The sequence below is a fragment of the Pipra filicauda genome, unplaced genomic scaffold, assembly GCF_003945595.2.
Source record: "Pipra filicauda isolate LSUMZ 115617 unplaced genomic scaffold, ASM394559v2 scaffold65_size3143899_pilon, whole genome shotgun sequence".
NCBI classification, from domain to species: domain Eukaryota; kingdom Metazoa; phylum Chordata; class Aves; order Passeriformes; family Pipridae; genus Pipra; species Pipra filicauda.
Window position 1 is genome coordinate 2,153,914 of NW_024104820.1, and position 17,410 is coordinate 2,171,323.

The window sequence follows — 17,410 nt, forward strand, 5'->3', positions numbered from 1 at the left end:
CACCTTATCTCAGATATATGTCTCTACCAACTTATGTTTGCTTTGGTATCAGTTCCCAGGAACCAGCTCCCTTTGAGAATCGCTTTATTAAAAACATTCACATATTGTGATCTACAAGAGAAGACACCTAATCCTGGCACAGCCTTTCCAGATGTATACAGAAAGCACAGTAAGGATTAAGATTGTTCCATGAAGGAGTAGCATGCATGTGGCCTTGTTCCCTCTTGTTAGGTAAAAATCAGAGCAGTGTGCTCTTGCATCCTGGGGCTGCAGAACAGTTTGTGGGCAGCAGTGAGGAAGCTGCTATACAGTACAGCAGATCTTGCTGAGGATTTTACCTTGAGGCAGTTCAGAATCTGGGAGTTTGAAATACGGGATGAAGTGTCATTCTTTTTCCTCTGTCCTTTCTATCTGTCCCATCCCCCTTGGACCTCTGCCTTCTGTGTATTGCCTCAGAGAAATGCAGCACAGTCTGGCCTCTGACCTTGAGCCAGTTTACTGTGTACAGACTACAGATGACTCTGAAAAGATTTGTCAGTGTTTTCAATCTTGATTTGCCCTGTTGACAAAATAAGACCAATTTGTATAAATACTTCTTCATCTTTTAAGCTAACTCAAAAATTCCTGAGCTCACAATACTGTTGTCAGATTTGCCTTTCAGAGAACTCCATTTTTCCAGGGGGTTCAAGTTAATATAACAGTAAGTGACATGTACAATAGAACTGCCATTGTATAGAATATGCTTTAATTTTACTGATGTAATCTCATGACTGTATTACTCAAGTTAAATAAATTAAAATAACATCATCTTGTTCAAGCCAGAAATTTTAAGTTTAAAAGCTAAGGGCTTTCCTTCTGGCTAGATTCTGAAATGTATTTGAAAATATCCTTTGTTGATATCTAGAAAACATGCTACCAAAGATACATTCACACTTGGTTTATTGTCAGAGAATGCCAAGTTTTAAAATAGGAGATTGCTAGTACCAAGAAGGCACAATTTTATTCAGTTTCAGGTTTTTTTTAAAAAATGCAGAACTAAACTGCTCTCGTAGATTATTAAAATAATATAAAACCTGTGAGAAAGGACCTAGAATCCATCTAGTGAATCCACTCTCCTATTCTGTGGCAAGAGATTACCTAGGAGGAAGTAAATTGTATATGCATGCAGTTTCATGTGGCAAAGGTATGCTTTTTTACTTGTGAAAAGTTGCAGTATATTGGAAAGGTTAAGAAATACATAATGTATTTTTCTTAGTCACTAAGCTGTTAATACCCAACAGTTTCCATTTTATTTATTATTCCTATAATATAAATCCCTGGAGACATAACTGTGTAATTTTAATTGTAGTAACTACATCAGCTAGGAAAATGAAAGACAGCTCTTTAGAAATACTTACTCTAGAGAGAAGTAGATAGAAGCCACAAAAATGTTTAAGCATCTGTATCTGTTAATTAAATGCTGTCCTTGCTTGGCAGACTGAAGATCACTTATGTGGCTAAATTTGCAAAATAAGCTGTAAAGAAAAAAAAATGCCACAAGAAAAATAAGTTGTGCTGCCCTAATTTACCCTTATATTTCCAAAGAGAAAACCAAAGAAATTAAATGCTTTCAGTATGAGCTACCATTCTGTTAGTATTATCAACTATTAGAGGTAATTGAAATTCTATAATGACGGTATTTCACTGAAGATAACCTTTTCTAGAAGTTGAACAATCTCCTTTCTCTTTTCAATTTCCCTTTTATGTTCTCCCTGCTCCATGTTCTTCCTATTACTGGGTATCCGAAGGCTCGTTACACCCCTGGGTGCCCGTAGAAGGCTCAGGCAGAACTTTTCTCACGCATTACTGGGACACAAAGGTTTGTTGCTGTAAATAGGAAGTGAAGGAAGCTGCTCTGCTACAAGCACCTATAGGGAGAGTATAAATGCATCCCAGTGAATCATTTTTGGCAATATTGCTCCTAAACACCATCCTTGCCATTGAAAAGGTGAACTTTTCTTATTGGACAGGGAGAATTGCCATATGTTAGAGCCTTGTAGAGTCCCCCAACCTGGGAGATTCCATCTGCCTTAATATCTGCTCCTGCACATTTCTGGTCATGTTCAACAGACGTGTACATGGTTTCAGTACAGTAGGTGCATACCTATCACAAAGGGTAAAATGTAAAATGCAACATCAGCAAAATCTTGAAATGTAATTAAAATAATGGTCTTTATTATTTTGTATTAGATTACCAAATCATTTTTGCTATGGCCCTGCAGCTGAAGGAAGTCTTGTTTGTTCATTGGTTTAACCTGATAAGCCTGAAGGGCATGTCATTAGTTTCAAGTAAACATAGGTTCAAGGAGGGGAAATGACCTGATTCATATTTAAAAATAGAAAGAAAAATCTGATTAGAAAAATTGTCAGATGATAAATTAATCAGACTGGCATAAATTTGATTGCCCAGAAGCCTGGTTAAAATGCAGATTTTGTCTGACCAAGAATCCATCAGGTTTACTGTTTGCTAGAAAAAGACAGCAGGGAAGATAGGTATGTGGGTTATTGACATACAGAACAGTAACATTAAGCAGCTGCTCAGAGGAGTCAGTCAACAAAAAACACACCAAAAGAAAGAATGAAACTGAGACCCTGAACCTGGGGAAGAAAAATATTGCTCAATTGTCTGAGCAGAAGGACTGAGGGAGGAGAGGCTGAGCAGAGGTGTGCTCATGCTTAGGAAGTAAGAATTGCTGAACCTTCGACTGTGTGAATGTATCTTACCTGGAAAGTAAATATTAGGTATGGGGCTTTTTAATTCCAACCAGACGATTAAATGCCATCTATTTCTGAGAGAGAGCAGCAGTGACTCCCTCCACTCGAGGTGGAATTAGCAGATCAGCATCCTGTAGAGCAGAGGGCTGCCTGCTTACTTGCCAGGAATTAAGATCAAAGAGGATCGTTTTGTTCCAAACTCTGTCAGCTTGTGATATTTTTTTAATCTTGAAATTTGCTGCAATCTAAGTAAGTGATAAATACAGTTATACATAACCTATTTATAACAGTAGAATACCAACATAAGCTTAAATTCTGCTGAAATTCTTTTATGCTTGTGGTGTCTCAGTGTAGCTAGAGAAATATGAACTGCCTCACAGTTCACTTCTAATTACTTTGAGAAAAATGATACCACATTTTAAAATAAGGACTCCTGTAGATTCCTGTCAGGTTGACAGATTTTAGCCTATCCTTGACTTTAGCAAATATTATCCAGCGTGAAATTATTAGATGTATGTAATATTGAGAAGAAGGTCTTCTGTGATAGCACCCATGCAGTGCAGCTTTTAAGCACACGCTTTGCTCATGCATTCAGTGAACGAAGTTAAGCGTTAAGAATGTCAGTAATGAAACAAGTGGAGATGGGTTGCTTCTGTTTCAATTACAACCCACCAGAATAGAAAAATATAGATTAAATCAAATTAGAATTTATGTTAGATTTCAATTCAAATGAAAAAGTATTTGCAGATCTCCAAGGGTTTTGTTTGGTTTTCCACAGCAGAACTATCCTGTTGAAGACACAGAATCATTTCAATCTGTAGCTAAATCAAAATATGATTAAGATATTATAATTTAGAATATCTCCATATTCAGATTAGCAGTGGATGTGTTCCCATGAAGATACTGGTTAGACCCAGCCTTGGTTAGCTTAGGAAGCCTGAAGAGGGTGTTGCAGGTGGGGTAGGTGTGAGCAGTTCTGGGGTTATTCAAATGAAGGAACCCTCCTTCAGAAAGAGCAAGTGCTCAAGCTAGACCAGGCACTAGCAGTCCAGCTTACCTAGGAGAATTTTGTGAGCTGATGATTCTGTATAATAGATCTCAAAGACTCACAGTCTGAAATAAGGATGAAAAAGCATCCTTGCAGAGGGTGCAATGCATACACAGAAGAGTAAGGTATTGGCTTATTTCAAGTATAGCAAGCAGTTTTTCTACTATACAAGGAATATCAATAACATATTTTATTGTTTTAATTCCAGGGTGATGATCCTAAGGAATACAATTTCTGTGTATCTCAGCAGTTCTGTGTTGGATTTGATCTGATGTGATTTTGTGAGCATTAAACTGCATTATTACAATAGAGAAATATTTTACACTTGGAGAGAAAAGGTGGTGATTTTTTCACACAGTGACTGCTACATTTATGAATTTTGAGTAATCATTTTTAAAATACAAAGTAATGATTATTTGGAAAATTCTGAAACTCCTGGCTATTGGTTTAATTGTAGCAAAGCACAATCTCAGGATGGTGGCAACATGTGACATTCATCATGTTTTGCTTCTTAAAGGATCATTAAAATATTTTGATATAAGGTCTCTGGTTTTGTTGGTGGCTGCGTGAGTTGGCAGTGAACATTTTCAATTAAGAACTTGATCCTGTAAATACTGACATTTGTCTAATGCAAAAAGTGATGAGAAGAGCTACAAAGGAGTAATTAATTCAGAGCCATGTCATTCTTAGCTTGTCCAAGGCTTCACAGATGATAAAATCCCTCAGGTTAGAGATAGTCAAGTGGTTTATGGGCTTTCATTTTGTGGGCAATAGGTAATGCTGTGGATTTAATGGGATTTCCTTTTGTGAGCAATAAATGATGCTGTGGATTTAATAGGATCATTCATGTGAGTGATGTTAATTTTGGGAACACATGTATGAAGGACCAGAGCTGTACAGTTATTTATAAACCACTCTTCTTGCTTGTGTTCCTGTCTAAGGTCCAGTTCATCTCCAAATGAGGACAGTGAACTAGGTTTTATGCTACAACCCCCAGAGTCCTGGTAGGGCATGACTTTGCACATATTCCTGCCATCCCAGCTGTGTGTCTTGGCTGATACATGAGATGGAATTTTCATTAGAAAGATGATAGGTACCAAACCTTTAATTTCTTCTATTTCTTTTCACCTAGTATAGCTCTTATCAATATGCAACTACAGATAAGGAAACTGCAGTAAGCATTATTAGAGGAATGTTCCTCTTATAATCAACCCCAAGCTCTTCTCCTATACCAGGGCATATGAGAAAAGTGACTACACTCACTTAATTTATAACCTATGAAGTTCTTGAGCTTTCAGTTTTCCATATGGTCCAAGGATACATGTGGAGCAACATCCTACAACGAAAGAAAGTGAATCACATTAACATTTGCAGGAGCTGTGACAAGCAGTTGTGCCCTAGCTATGGCTGCTTGTATGCTACTGCTTATATGCTTGTATGTTCTACTGCAGGAAAAAGAAAAACAACAACCAAAACAAGCAAACAAAAAAATTGTAATAACCAGATTCTGTTAAAAGAAGAGTTTCACTGACTTTTTTTGAGTGTCCTTTGAATGCTCAGTTCAAAGATAGTGTCCTTCTCCTCCTTTTACAGCCAGATACTGTCAGGTATTTTATTTACTAAAACTCCTTTTGCTAGTGCAGCATTAAATTCCAAATCAACTGATTTAAAGAGCTTTCAGTATTCCACTCCTTGAGGATTATATCTGCAAAATTATTCCCACTTAAATGAATTGAACTTTATAAAATAAGGTTCAAAAAAGCCTTTTGAATTGATAGTTCATAAGAGCATTACTTTAGTGTTGTAATATTTGAAAGCTTACCTTGCAGCAGTTTTATAATCATGTAAACACTCCCAAAAGTATTAGAATCAATCATTATGGTTACAGGTCTGTTGGTTGAGACACATTCAGCATCTGGATCCATTTCCACGATAATGATATCATAATGATATCAGAAGCCTGTACTACTCCTACTCCAGCAGAAGTGTCCATAAATCCTGGTTGCAAATATCAGCAGTAAAGTCATTTTCCAAAAATAAGGGGTTTTAAAAAATATATAGTGCTTTGGGGCATTAACTGATGGCACTAATACACCTGTGAACTTCTGAATGTCAGTAGGGCTTTTAACAGAAACAAAATAGCAGAACTGAGTCCATGGGTCCATCTGCATTACCAGCTGGTGACTGAAAGAGGCGAGCACAATGGTTTGATTCACTCTGATCTGTTCTGGTTCCAGCACCACATATCCACATTTTTTCTTCACCAGTAGTAAGATTTTTGTCATTTTCTGGCCACAGGCACCTGCTACTTATGTGTAGAGAGCTGGCTGCTGCAAGAACCTGTATCCATGTTATGAGTGTTATGGATGGTTGCCTACCGCAACATCCTAGTTATAGATCAGAGACAAATTTGTTCCCAGAAGAGCTCCTCCTATGCCATAAAAATCACTCACATGGACTGCCCCTGAGTGTTTGTAGCTGGAAGCTGTGCAAAGTGATGTAGTTGTCCTTTGGGTGATGCAAACAGCCCAGGTTGAGAAAAAATATGCCATATTTCATACAGAGAGACAAAGGCACACCTGTGTTCAGGTAAGGACTGTAGCTTATTCCAGTGCAGTGAGATGATCTTGGCTGTGTAGCAGCTACATGGTTTGTCTTGGGGAAAATTCATACATCTTTTAGAGGTTTTTGCATCTGTTGTGTCCAGAACAGTTTCAAGTGGTGGATCAAGGGCTGGACTTGATGATCTCGGAGGTCCCTTCCAACCCAGCTGATTCTATGATTCTATGATTCTATGATTCTAAGTGCTCCATGTGTACATAGAGATAATGCAAAGGGCATCATTTATTGCTCAGGCTAAATTCAATTAAATACTTGGCATGAGTAAAGGGACAAAACTTGCTTGTGTGAAGTTGAAGATGGGGAGAGGAGAAAGTGGAATTTATTTGCAGCAGAGACACTTGTTAGTTAGCACCATATTGCATTATCTCAGTGAATAAATCTAAATAGTGTACCATGACACACCATGAAGAGCTGTTACTGTGTGCCTGGACTATTTCTGTGCAGCTATGTTATTTAAAACACACATGTACTGGTAACTGGAAAGATTATTGGAATACATTTTAAGAGAGGTTTAACCAAAAAGAAGAAACCTATTCTAGCTTCCTTGATGAGAAAAGATCTTAACTGAAGAAATGTGATGTAGCACTCAAATGAGAGCAAATGGAAAGCTCTGTAGCATGGACAGACACTTTGACTTTTTAGCACTGTTTCCACAGAGTTTAAACTTGCCATTGACCTGAAGACCTGATCTTTCATGCTCTCAAAGCCCTCAGTGATTTGTGTGGAGCATAGGACTGATAAGAAGTGCATGGACGAATTGTTAGCCTTTCTTACCCTTTTCTACCGAATGCTCTTAATTCCTTTTAGAATAAAAATATGCCCTGTTGGGCTTTAGATTAAGAACCTCAGGCCTTGCTCCAGACATGAAGTTATTATGAGATATTAGTTGCATCCACTTTTCTCTTCAAGAGTGCAGACCTTGTACTCAGCTTTATTATAGCTACTGGTGCTGTGTGCTTGGTGGCTGGGTCGTGTTAATTTGTGCACAGACTGGAAAGCTAATAGTGGCATTTCTATGTGACAGGGTAGAGTTAGATTGATCAAGACTTGCTAAAGTACACTCACTGTGGGAAATTATGTTTTCCTGGGTAGCTGAATAAATTATCTCTCATTTATTTTACATCTGTGCCAGGTTAATGTTGAATAAATGGATTTTGTATCTGGCTCAGAATGTTTATGACACTTTTGCAAGACTGAGCCAACTACAGTTTTGATTAAGGATTCTTGTCCAAAAGTTAGGAAGGACCTTTCAGTTCCCTCTATTTCACATGAGGAATATTCATTTTTAGGGTTTGTGGGCCTCCACTGCTGTCACATGCTGTGGAATGAATATTGAGATTAAATGGTTTTCTAAATATAGAGACACTGACAACATGCTAATAGTTCCATTGTACCTCTGCAGAGGCTGACAGTGTCCTTGCACATGACTGCATCACAGCATTATTACATTAGGGCCTGATTGGCTGCTTTTATTCCTTCTTCTCCCCTTAATCTCTAATGTTGCATCTTCCTTTAGGATCCAGTGCTGCCTTGAGTTGGTTTCTTGTCTTTCCCCATGGAGTACTATTTAGTCCTGTTTAGTGTCTGTTAGGGAATTTGTGTGATAATGAATCAAATGCTGCTATGCTTGTAGCATAATAAAACATACTTTAAGTGACTTGGTTTACACTTCAAGGAAGGCAACTTGGTGGGATATTCGTGTTGCCTAACTCGTGGTGCTAAATTTGGTCTGTAGCTGCATGGTGACTTAAACTGTAATGCCTGGCTACACAGTCCAGTTCTCATTCTTGTGCTGCACCCCTTCCTTTGTGCTGTCTCTGGCTCTTGCCTGATCCTACACTCAGCTGTTGTGGCACACTGAGATGGCAAAACCCTAACATGGTAACAGAAAGAGAAAATTTGTTCATGCTAACAGAGCCAGAGGAATTCAGACTCAAAAGAAAGGAAGAGATGAGACCATGCAGGTGGGATCGTAGGAACACAACAGGGGCCATTTGTTATCTGACAGCTGTTGGGCAGGTCCAGTGGTTCCCTGAGAGCAGAATTAAAAATCTCTGAGGGCCTTCCTGATCAGAAGGGAAAGATGGGCTCTTGCAAGGGGGAATCACAGCATGTTCTGGTGGGCAGGAGCCGGTCTGTCCCTGTGGTGCCAAAAGATGATGAAGGTACCTACACTAAGAACTCTAGGTGTCTACACTGCTTGATTATTGCTCCCCCTTCTCTCTTTACAATTATAATAATTACATAATTACATTTTAACAAGCTGTTCACCACAAAAAGATTCAGAAATGATAAGTATAAAAAATTCTCAGTTCACTGATGGCAAACTTATATAAACTTGCTTGTTATTCAGCATGCCTTTGCTATCAGTCACTTCTAATCCTAGCATCTCAAACAGCATCTGCAGAGAACAGAGCTGCATGAGGTCTAGAGGGTTTGAGACCAGTTACTCTCACTTTGATTCTCTTTCCTTTGTACAGTAGTGAGATGACTGACCTTAGCACCATGCTTGAAACAAGATGAAATTCTCTGCCCTGTGTGATTCGAGAAAGGAAACTAAATTATCTAGGTGACCTAGAACCCTCTGTGGATCCCAAAATTAGTAGCAAAATATTCCTGCTATTATGTATTATTTGATTTTGTTCAGTGCAAGTATCTGGATAAGTTAATTGGTCTGGGTTAATTGATCATGTACACCTTGAGCCTGCACAGACTCTGTGATGGAGCTACAGCCTGACATAGCAATCTAGTTTTAAAAACATTTGACCTAGAGATCTTTTTTTGTCCTGTCACTTGCTGATCTGGGACAAATCTGTGGAGGGAGATCCTGAATATCCATGCAGCAGCTTCTCCAGGGACTCTCAGGTCCACAAAGCACACATCCACTTGTGTACAGGAGTCTGTGTGAGATCAAGCCCAAGGAATATTCTCTGGAGTGCTTTATTCTGAAACAACTCAATGTAAAATAGCTGATAGCTGCTTGTTGCACACTCTGGAGCAGCAGACTTCTTGCACATGAGCCTTTTCATTAAATGTTTCTTAGTCTGAAATATTCAAAGCCAGGTAATCTTTTCTCTTGTGGTACTTCAGCAGCTGGTTTCTTTAATCTCTAGGTCTGCTAGCCAGCAACACTGACAAGGGGATGTGTATTTACCATAGAAACCCAACTCTCTTTATTTGGAATTCTGTCATTTTAGGCAAGAAAATTATCCTTCTCTGAGTTTCAAAGGCTGCTGATCTCTCAGGGTAGCATGGGGAAATCCATTAGGTTTTCCAGCTACAGCATACAACAAGTGTGCAGATTTATATTTATTAAGCTTTGTTCCAGATTTTCATAAAGTGTTTCTTAATTGGCTCAAAATTATCATTATGATCAAGTAGAGCATGAAACACTCTGCAGCATGCCACTAAACAAAAGAACTATTGATATTATTTAGTGGTCTTTCATAAATGCGCATTTCACAGTACCTTCCTATTCTGGGAATGCCAGCTCACCAAGGGAATGACCCCGGGTTACTGGGTTATCGTGCACTGGTCCAGCTGCAGTAGCAGCCTGTGAGTATGCTCTTGGTTTCAAGCAAATTCCAGCAATACAAGAGCTTAACGTGGTAGGAGTACACCAGCTTGAGTTTCCTATAGACCAGGGAGTAAATGTAGTACTGTGATGTGTGATAATTGAGCTCACATCACTCTGTGCACAAACAATAACTGCCCTTTTGTGGCAGGTGTTGGCAAATACTAGTTTAAGGATGAAAAGAGTCTGGCTGTGCAATACAAGAAGGAGTGGCATCCTCGTGTTGCAATCAAATGAACAAAGTCTGTCTCTTGCTAAATCCTGATGTACCTTCAGCAATACATCAGTGTTTGCTGCTACACCTAGTACTGCTGTGTCTCATCTTTTTTCATCCCTTTTCTCCAGTGAGGGAGAAAACTCACAATGCATGATGGAAGTATTTAATGATCCCACCATGAGTTCATGGTATCAAGGCAAGAGCCCATCAGAATGAATCATGCTAATGGTGGTGACAGGATAGCCTAGTCTAAGACAATATTGCTGGTTTTAAATTCCTCACTATTCACTTTAGTCCCTGACAAGAGGAGATTCTTCACAGCAAATCTGTAGCTCAACAACCTGCTAGGCTTCTCAGCTCTTGGATTGGCTGTGATGTTTCCCTAGAAACACCTCCTCCTTAGTGTATTTATTGTCAGTGCTTACAATGCAAACCCATTCTTAAATTCTTGTGACATTGAAGTATAACAACTAACATTTCCGCATGTTTTATATGCACATTTTATATAGTAGCTTCATATGTATTCTTCATGTTAATATTCTTGATATTCTTTTCTTTGAGTGCCTAATTAAAATTATTTTAAATATTCATTATATTTTATGCCACCAGAGTAAAGCGTGTGGGAAGTTACATAATGTCACCTAAAAAATAGTGATGCAAGCCAAAATAATTGTAAGGGTATCTGACTGATTTCTGGAGGAGTATTTTCACTAGTCATTTGGACACTTGCTTCTTAGGTCTACCTTTCTAAGATGGGTCTAAGAGGCCACCTCTGCTTCTAATTTAGTTCAAGATCTGCAAGTGAGAAGACAGGTGAATGGAGAGGTCCTGCACAGGGCTGCTCCTAAGGGATGGCAAATGTGTGGTTTTTCTTTTCAGAGACTGTTCCATGTGTTAAAATGTAATTCCATAAAGTTGTCATGATAGCTTTTGCCCAGAGGTTTCATTGTCTCTTAAAATGTGTATTGTTTGCATTCATTTTAGCTCCATTCTTTTCAGTGCAATTATCAAAGCAGAGCTTATTCCCCATGGAGCTGGTACAATTGTGCTCCTCCACATGCTCCAAGCTCTGTGTGAAGCTGCTAGTGTAGGCTCTGCTACTGCTGTTCCAAAAAGGTTCCTCAAATTCTCTCAGTGCTGAACTTAATTTATGTTTTCAGATGTGAACTTGATATTGTCCGAGTAGAATGTGTGCAGCGTAATATAGAAATGTCTCTGCACAGGGTTTAGGAGGAGGCAGGAGCCCCTCAGCCGTGTGTGTGCTTTTATTACAGAAAACCAAGATAAAGTTGTATTGTTGAGTCATCTGTTACAGCTCATTTAATTCGTACTTTGTTTTCATGTTTTAAGTGCCTGATGATTTTTTGTCAAGGAGGCAATGGTTTCACTGTTATAACGCATACTTAGAATTCTGTACTTGTTACCTATTCTGTAATAGAATATTTTTGCAATTTCTGTTTGGAAATAAAGACTTATTAGGCATAATTGTGGGGGTGTTATTCTTTTGTGAACTCCTGTGACTAAACAATCAGAAATCAGTCTTCTGAGGCAGCAGCACAGAAAATGCATTAGTCTGATTCTTCTGCAGCGGTATTAGCAACTGACAGTAGGAAGACAGACAGTTCCTTAAAATTGTGCAAGGAAAAAAGCAAACTGTGCTTAAAAGCAGGTAGAGGGGAGGGGGTTGGGGCACTGGTGCATGTATAAGTATCTGTTGCTTAAATAATATCTCCATGTGATTTCAGTCTTTTCTGTTCTTGAATGGCAACACAGTTAACCATCTTCTCTTGTTACTTCAAATGACTTGAAATACTTTTCGGAAATTATTTATTGAAGAAAAATCAAATGAGGAAAGGAACCAAACAAATTTAAAAACTATCTCTAAAAATAACTGAACATTTTGAAAACAATGATTAATGGAAAATGTTAAAACCACTGATGCAAAAGTTTTTCATGCAAAATACCATGATTGCATGTCTGATAGATGTGTATCTAGTAGATTTCTATACATGTTTTAGTGGCTTATGTGGGATTTTTTTCTTAATATAGGTTTTGGTCACATACACAGATACTTACAGTGAACGAATTTCAAACAGATAAAGTTCAGAGAAAGAATTTTCCCTCCAAGCACTTACTTTTTACTTTTGGACAGAAGGCAGCCGTATAACTTCTGTGCTACTTACTGCGACTTCTCCAAATAGAAGCTGACTACCTCATTAAATCAGGTCAAATATGTACATGCAGCTGTTTTGTGAGGAGGACTATTATCCTTTAGGGCCCTCTAGGGACTGAGCTGCAATTGGCAAATTTTATTGCAGACGGAACAGAGGGTTAGAACTGAAAGCTTTTATTTGGCCTCACAGACCATCAAGTGGCTTCTGCCCAAAGATTAAGATTGGATCTCTGTGGCCTCCCTCCTTCCCATAGTCTGTGAGTCTTTTACAGATGATCAAAATCAAAAGGTTTCTTTTGAAACACCCGGAATTGCATATATAAGTGATGCAGATGCAAATGTGTGCTCATATTCAGAGCCGTTTCTAAAGCAGAAGTGTGATTTCTGCCATGGAAAGTAGGTGTCTTAGATTGAGCTTAGCCATCTCAAATATTTATGAACAGCCAAATGTTGACAGAGCAGCACTGCCTGGTGATCAGAACTGCTTGGTCCAAATGCAGAATAACTGAGTGCTGCCCTAGACAAAGCGTTGCCTTTTCCTCATCTCTTGCTTAGAAGGGGAGCAGTCTGGGAAAAGGCAGCTGGGCAAGAGAAGAGTGGGAGGAAAGCTGCTGTGTACTGAGGTTGTGCCTGTCAAGCAGTTGTATCTCTGGATTACACCAAGCACAAACTGTTCTCCTAGAGGCAGAGCATCTCCCATCAAAATGGCACTCCTGCTGTGGAAATAGATGGTCACTGGTGTTAGAAGGGCTTAAGAAGGAATGTTCCCATGAGCAACGATATTGTCCAAGACCAGGTTGGGTTTTCCTCTTGGCTCAAAATACTGTTAGGCAAAAAGTGTCATGTAAAGATGTTAAAACATGAGGGCACTGGGTTAGTCCAGGAGAAGAGAACGGCCAGATTCCACAAGTTGAAAGCCATGCAGTGGACTACAGAAGCTGGAGTCACAGCCACAGCACAGCCAGCAGCTGGAAAAATACACATATGGGCTGAGGAAGTCGTCAGAATTTTAAAAACTGAGGGGAGATTGCCTCCTTCTCACAAATCTCAGTATGCCCATGTTCAGGTTACTACATGTGCCTGGGTTTTGAGATACACAGCTAAGTTTTAGCTTGCTTCTCCCATCCTGTATCAACTGTCTGTGTCATTCTCACTGCACCAGAGCAAATTAATAGTGAATAGGAATGGTAAGGCCTCACGGCCTCTGCAGACTGATAGATGGAACCATCTGGTTAATGGAGATACTGTAATGAAGGCATTAGTTTTTAAGTATAGCAATGCAGATCTTTTATCATATAAGGGATAAAAGAGAGAGCCCACTGAGGACTGAATTTAAGCTGCTGTCTGTTTTCTACAGCCCAGGCAAGCAAAGCTGAATTATTCCACGAGTTCACATCCTACCACTGTTGTTGGAGGAAGAAATGCTGGATGTGCTGGGAAAAGATATAAACATTAGAAATGGAATAACTTTCATCTTTGAAATTACTTTTATTAGGTAATTTGAGAGACTTGTAGGGCAAAAATAATCTGACTGAATTCCAAGTGCAGTTCTGCTTGTGTAACTCCAAACCTGCAGGGACATCTTTTTAGCTTTTAATCTTCTTTGTAAGGACAAACATTGCTCTGGTATTACATGTGTGGAGTTTTAATGGAGTAAAATCACTCAGAAAAGGTCCCTCAATTTGAACTGCCCCTCTAATACTGATACTTCCCCTTGAACAATATGCATTGTGCAAAACCTGCTGTGAGCCCAGGCAGGACCGCGGGAGTGGGCTGCAGCCCCCTGCTTTCTCTGCCCTCTAACAAAACACAGGCACAGCTCCTGCCTGTGGGCTGCTACTGACCCCCACCCAGCCCTGTGATGTGCCTAGGACTCCTGCTAGGAATGTAGCAATGACGGGTCTGAATCACCTGTAGGAGAGGAAGGAGTTGAGGCAGGTGGCAGCATGCTGCCTCAGTAAATGTCCTAAAGCTGGATTGTGATATAAAAGAGAAGCAAAAGGACTCTTACCCTAGATAGATTTTAAATTAATTGGTTCTCTTTTCAAAAATACAGGATTTTTAAGATCGCCAGTTTAAAGCTGGATCTCCATCAAATGATAGTATAAAATAACTTCTTTTTAAAAAGCCAGACATGTTGAAGCACTGAATGGGCCGGAGTGAGAGGCAGAACTAGCAGCTGTGACACAGATCTACCAGTGTCCCTGTGCATCTCACCTTGCTGTAAGGCCGAGCAAGATGGCAGAAGGAAATAGCCTGAGATTCGTCTCACCAACCAGTCTCCAGTTCAAGGTAGGGAGATTTGTATTCCCAGCCCCATGATCCATAAGTACAGGAGTCTACTTCACAGTCAGGGTGACTACTTTTTATATAAATTTCTACATCATAAAAACCTACACTTATTAGATCAGTCCCATCATTCCTGTCCTGCACTTTCCCAATCTACATTGAATGTTTCTTTTACAGTGCCCTAATCATAGAGCTCTGAACTCTGTTGGCCCTATTCGCTCTGCTGCAATACAGATAATAATTTCTAGAATGAAATCTCTTTTTCTGAATATATTTAGCATTTTTCAGAAGAGTCTAAAATAGAAACTCTAAGAACATTAACTTAGAGCACTTTTCAAGTTCATCTTACTCCATTAAAGTGAAGTGACAACTGAGATATGACATGAAGTAATTATACTGATTGTGTTGTATATGCTCAGCAGGAGCTGAATGATTTGCTGAGGATATTAATTTCAAAAGTCAGACAGCAAGAGATCAGATGAGATGAAAGATCACTTCAAAGTGACCTCAGACCAGGGGAAAAGAAAAGGAAGAGGGGGTAGTGTGGCCCAGCTGAGGAGTTCAGTGCTGTGCAGTCTAGCAGTGAACTGAAGAAGATGCATTCTGACAGCAAAGGTGGTTTCCATGAAACTGAATGGAGGTGTCATCACTGCAATTCAAAGTCACCACTGTGGATTCCCTTTATGGTCTTGGTGAGAAGTGGAGTATAACTCATCTGGCTTGTTTTAGGTGTCTTCATTGGGATGTGATAAATCATGCCCTAGATTCCATGGTTTATGAAGAGAGTGTAGGGTGACTAGCTGGGCCACCCTCTTCAGTGTGCTGGCCCATAATTCAGTGTTCCACCCTGAGGGACTGTGGAATGGGTGAAATGCAGATACAACCCCAGACTGAGCTACCATCTACCCTATTCACACAAAACTGTGAGCAGGGAAATAGTAACTATATAACATCACTTAGAAATAGCATATGATGAGATCAGGTTGATGATGAGATAAGGATTCTCTGAAAGAGAATAGGGATAGATTCACCTATGTGAATAACAAACATAGTGAACTTAATTTCTTTGACCTCTAAAACAATTTTCACGGTCACAAAAAGTTAATCAGAATGTAAAAGCTCTTTATCAAATGTTCACAGAAATCAGTATTGGATTTATATACTTGAACTGTTGTGCAGCCCTGAATAGATACATTAAAAGTAGTTTAATCCGATTGTACTTTGGCTTTAGCTTAGTTCAGCAATCTAGCAATGCAAGTAAAACTGCTTTCACTTAGGGATTGTCACTGCTTCACTTGGATAAATTCATTAGCAAGGCATAAAGTAACTGTGAGTCTGCAGGGCTTTGGTTAAGCCATGGGCTAGATCTTCCTGAGGGAACTAAAAACTGGAGGTAAGTAATAGCCAGTTCTCAGTGTAATACAACACGATGAAGAGGATGTCATGAAGCTTGACTGGGCAGCATAGTCCTTGAATCTGGATATCCACACTCAGAGGAAGGTAAGCAGTGGTAAAAGCATGATTCTGTGCAGGGACACCCACACTCATTATGTTCCACACGGCTTCACCTGTCATTTGCCAGAAAAAGCATCAAACTACTTTAGTTTCACTAAAGTTTTGACTTGGTCAAGAAACAGTGTTGTGGCACACCCAGACCAAAACAAAAGTCTGTAATCATCATGGTTATTGCTGCTACTGACTCATGGACTTCATGGAAAAACACAGACAGTCCTTGAGCTGAAGGCCCTGGGCTCAAGGGCTCTGAGCACATGTCCAAGGATCCCTGGTCTCTTGTGGTTTTGGCTGCTCAGGTTCAGCCTGTACTGAAGAAGAGCCTGGCCCATACAGCCTGCCCCAGGGTAACCATTTGGGCTGATACAGCCACCTTTTGTGGCACTTTTTGCCTAACAGTGAGAAACAGGCCCTTTATCCCATCTATTACAGTGCTCTTATGCCTCCACTGACAAAAGAGAGCCAATTTGAACAAGAGTTTTAGGTTTTGGCATCAAAAGATCACCTTGCTCACTGATTAAGGTTGTATCCTTCCATGGCACCGTTAACTGCATCAGTACTCCAGCCTGTGCAGCACAGGAACCATCCATAGGTGACAGTGAGAAGGGATGCCAACCAATTCATGGCTATCAGGAATCTTTTCTCTTTCCGTACAGCTGGAAATGAGGTGAGACATTGCAGTTAACAGGGAAGGATGCCTTTGGAGGGATCTTTTCGATCTTCATGTAGTGAAAGTAGACAGCAGTCCCCAGATTTTTCCATGGCCAAGCACTTAGTCCTCTATTATTCCCCCTGCAAAATGTGGCCAACGATGCTTGATCCTCTCCCAGTAGTGTTATGGGGGTAGATAGTACATCTTGAGATCTGTTTATGTCCTGTATGATGGAGATCATGTGTGACCTACAGACAGACAGCATTTCCTCTCCCTAAAAACTGCAATTTATCTCTTGCTGCTGTTCCACAACTTGATCTATGCTTGGTTGGCCATGGCATAAAGCACAACTGGACAGTTTAGATGCAGAGTACCATTATCATGAAATTTAAATTACAAAGATAAAAAACAGATCAAAAGATCAAGGAGAGAATTTAACATTTTTATTGGCTTTTTCCCTGCATTTTCTTAACTTTAACCAGAGGCGTTTCTGTCTTCCTGTAATAATCACCCATTTCCAAGAAATGAAAATACACTTGCAAAACTAATAAATGAGAATCTATTTGCGA

At 39.6% G+C, this 17,410-nt stretch overlaps 1 protein-coding gene across 3 annotated transcripts in view; it reads left to right on the forward strand.

Annotated features, from left to right (window-relative positions):
- Positions 1–11,700, forward strand: part of ST8SIA6 (ST8 alpha-N-acetyl-neuraminide alpha-2,8-sialyltransferase 6) — a 45,071-nt gene extending 33,371 nt beyond the window's left edge. For 2 of the 3 annotated variants that reach the window (XM_039388492.1, XM_027720548.2), the window contains exon 9: positions 4,011–11,700. The gene's annotated coding sequence lies outside the window, so the exon portion shown is untranslated. Of the gene's footprint in view, positions 1–52; positions 2,377–4,010 lie in introns of those variants that run through there. The other variant, XM_039388493.1, reaches the window with a different exon arrangement.
- Positions 11,701–17,410: the final 5,710 nt, after the last annotated feature.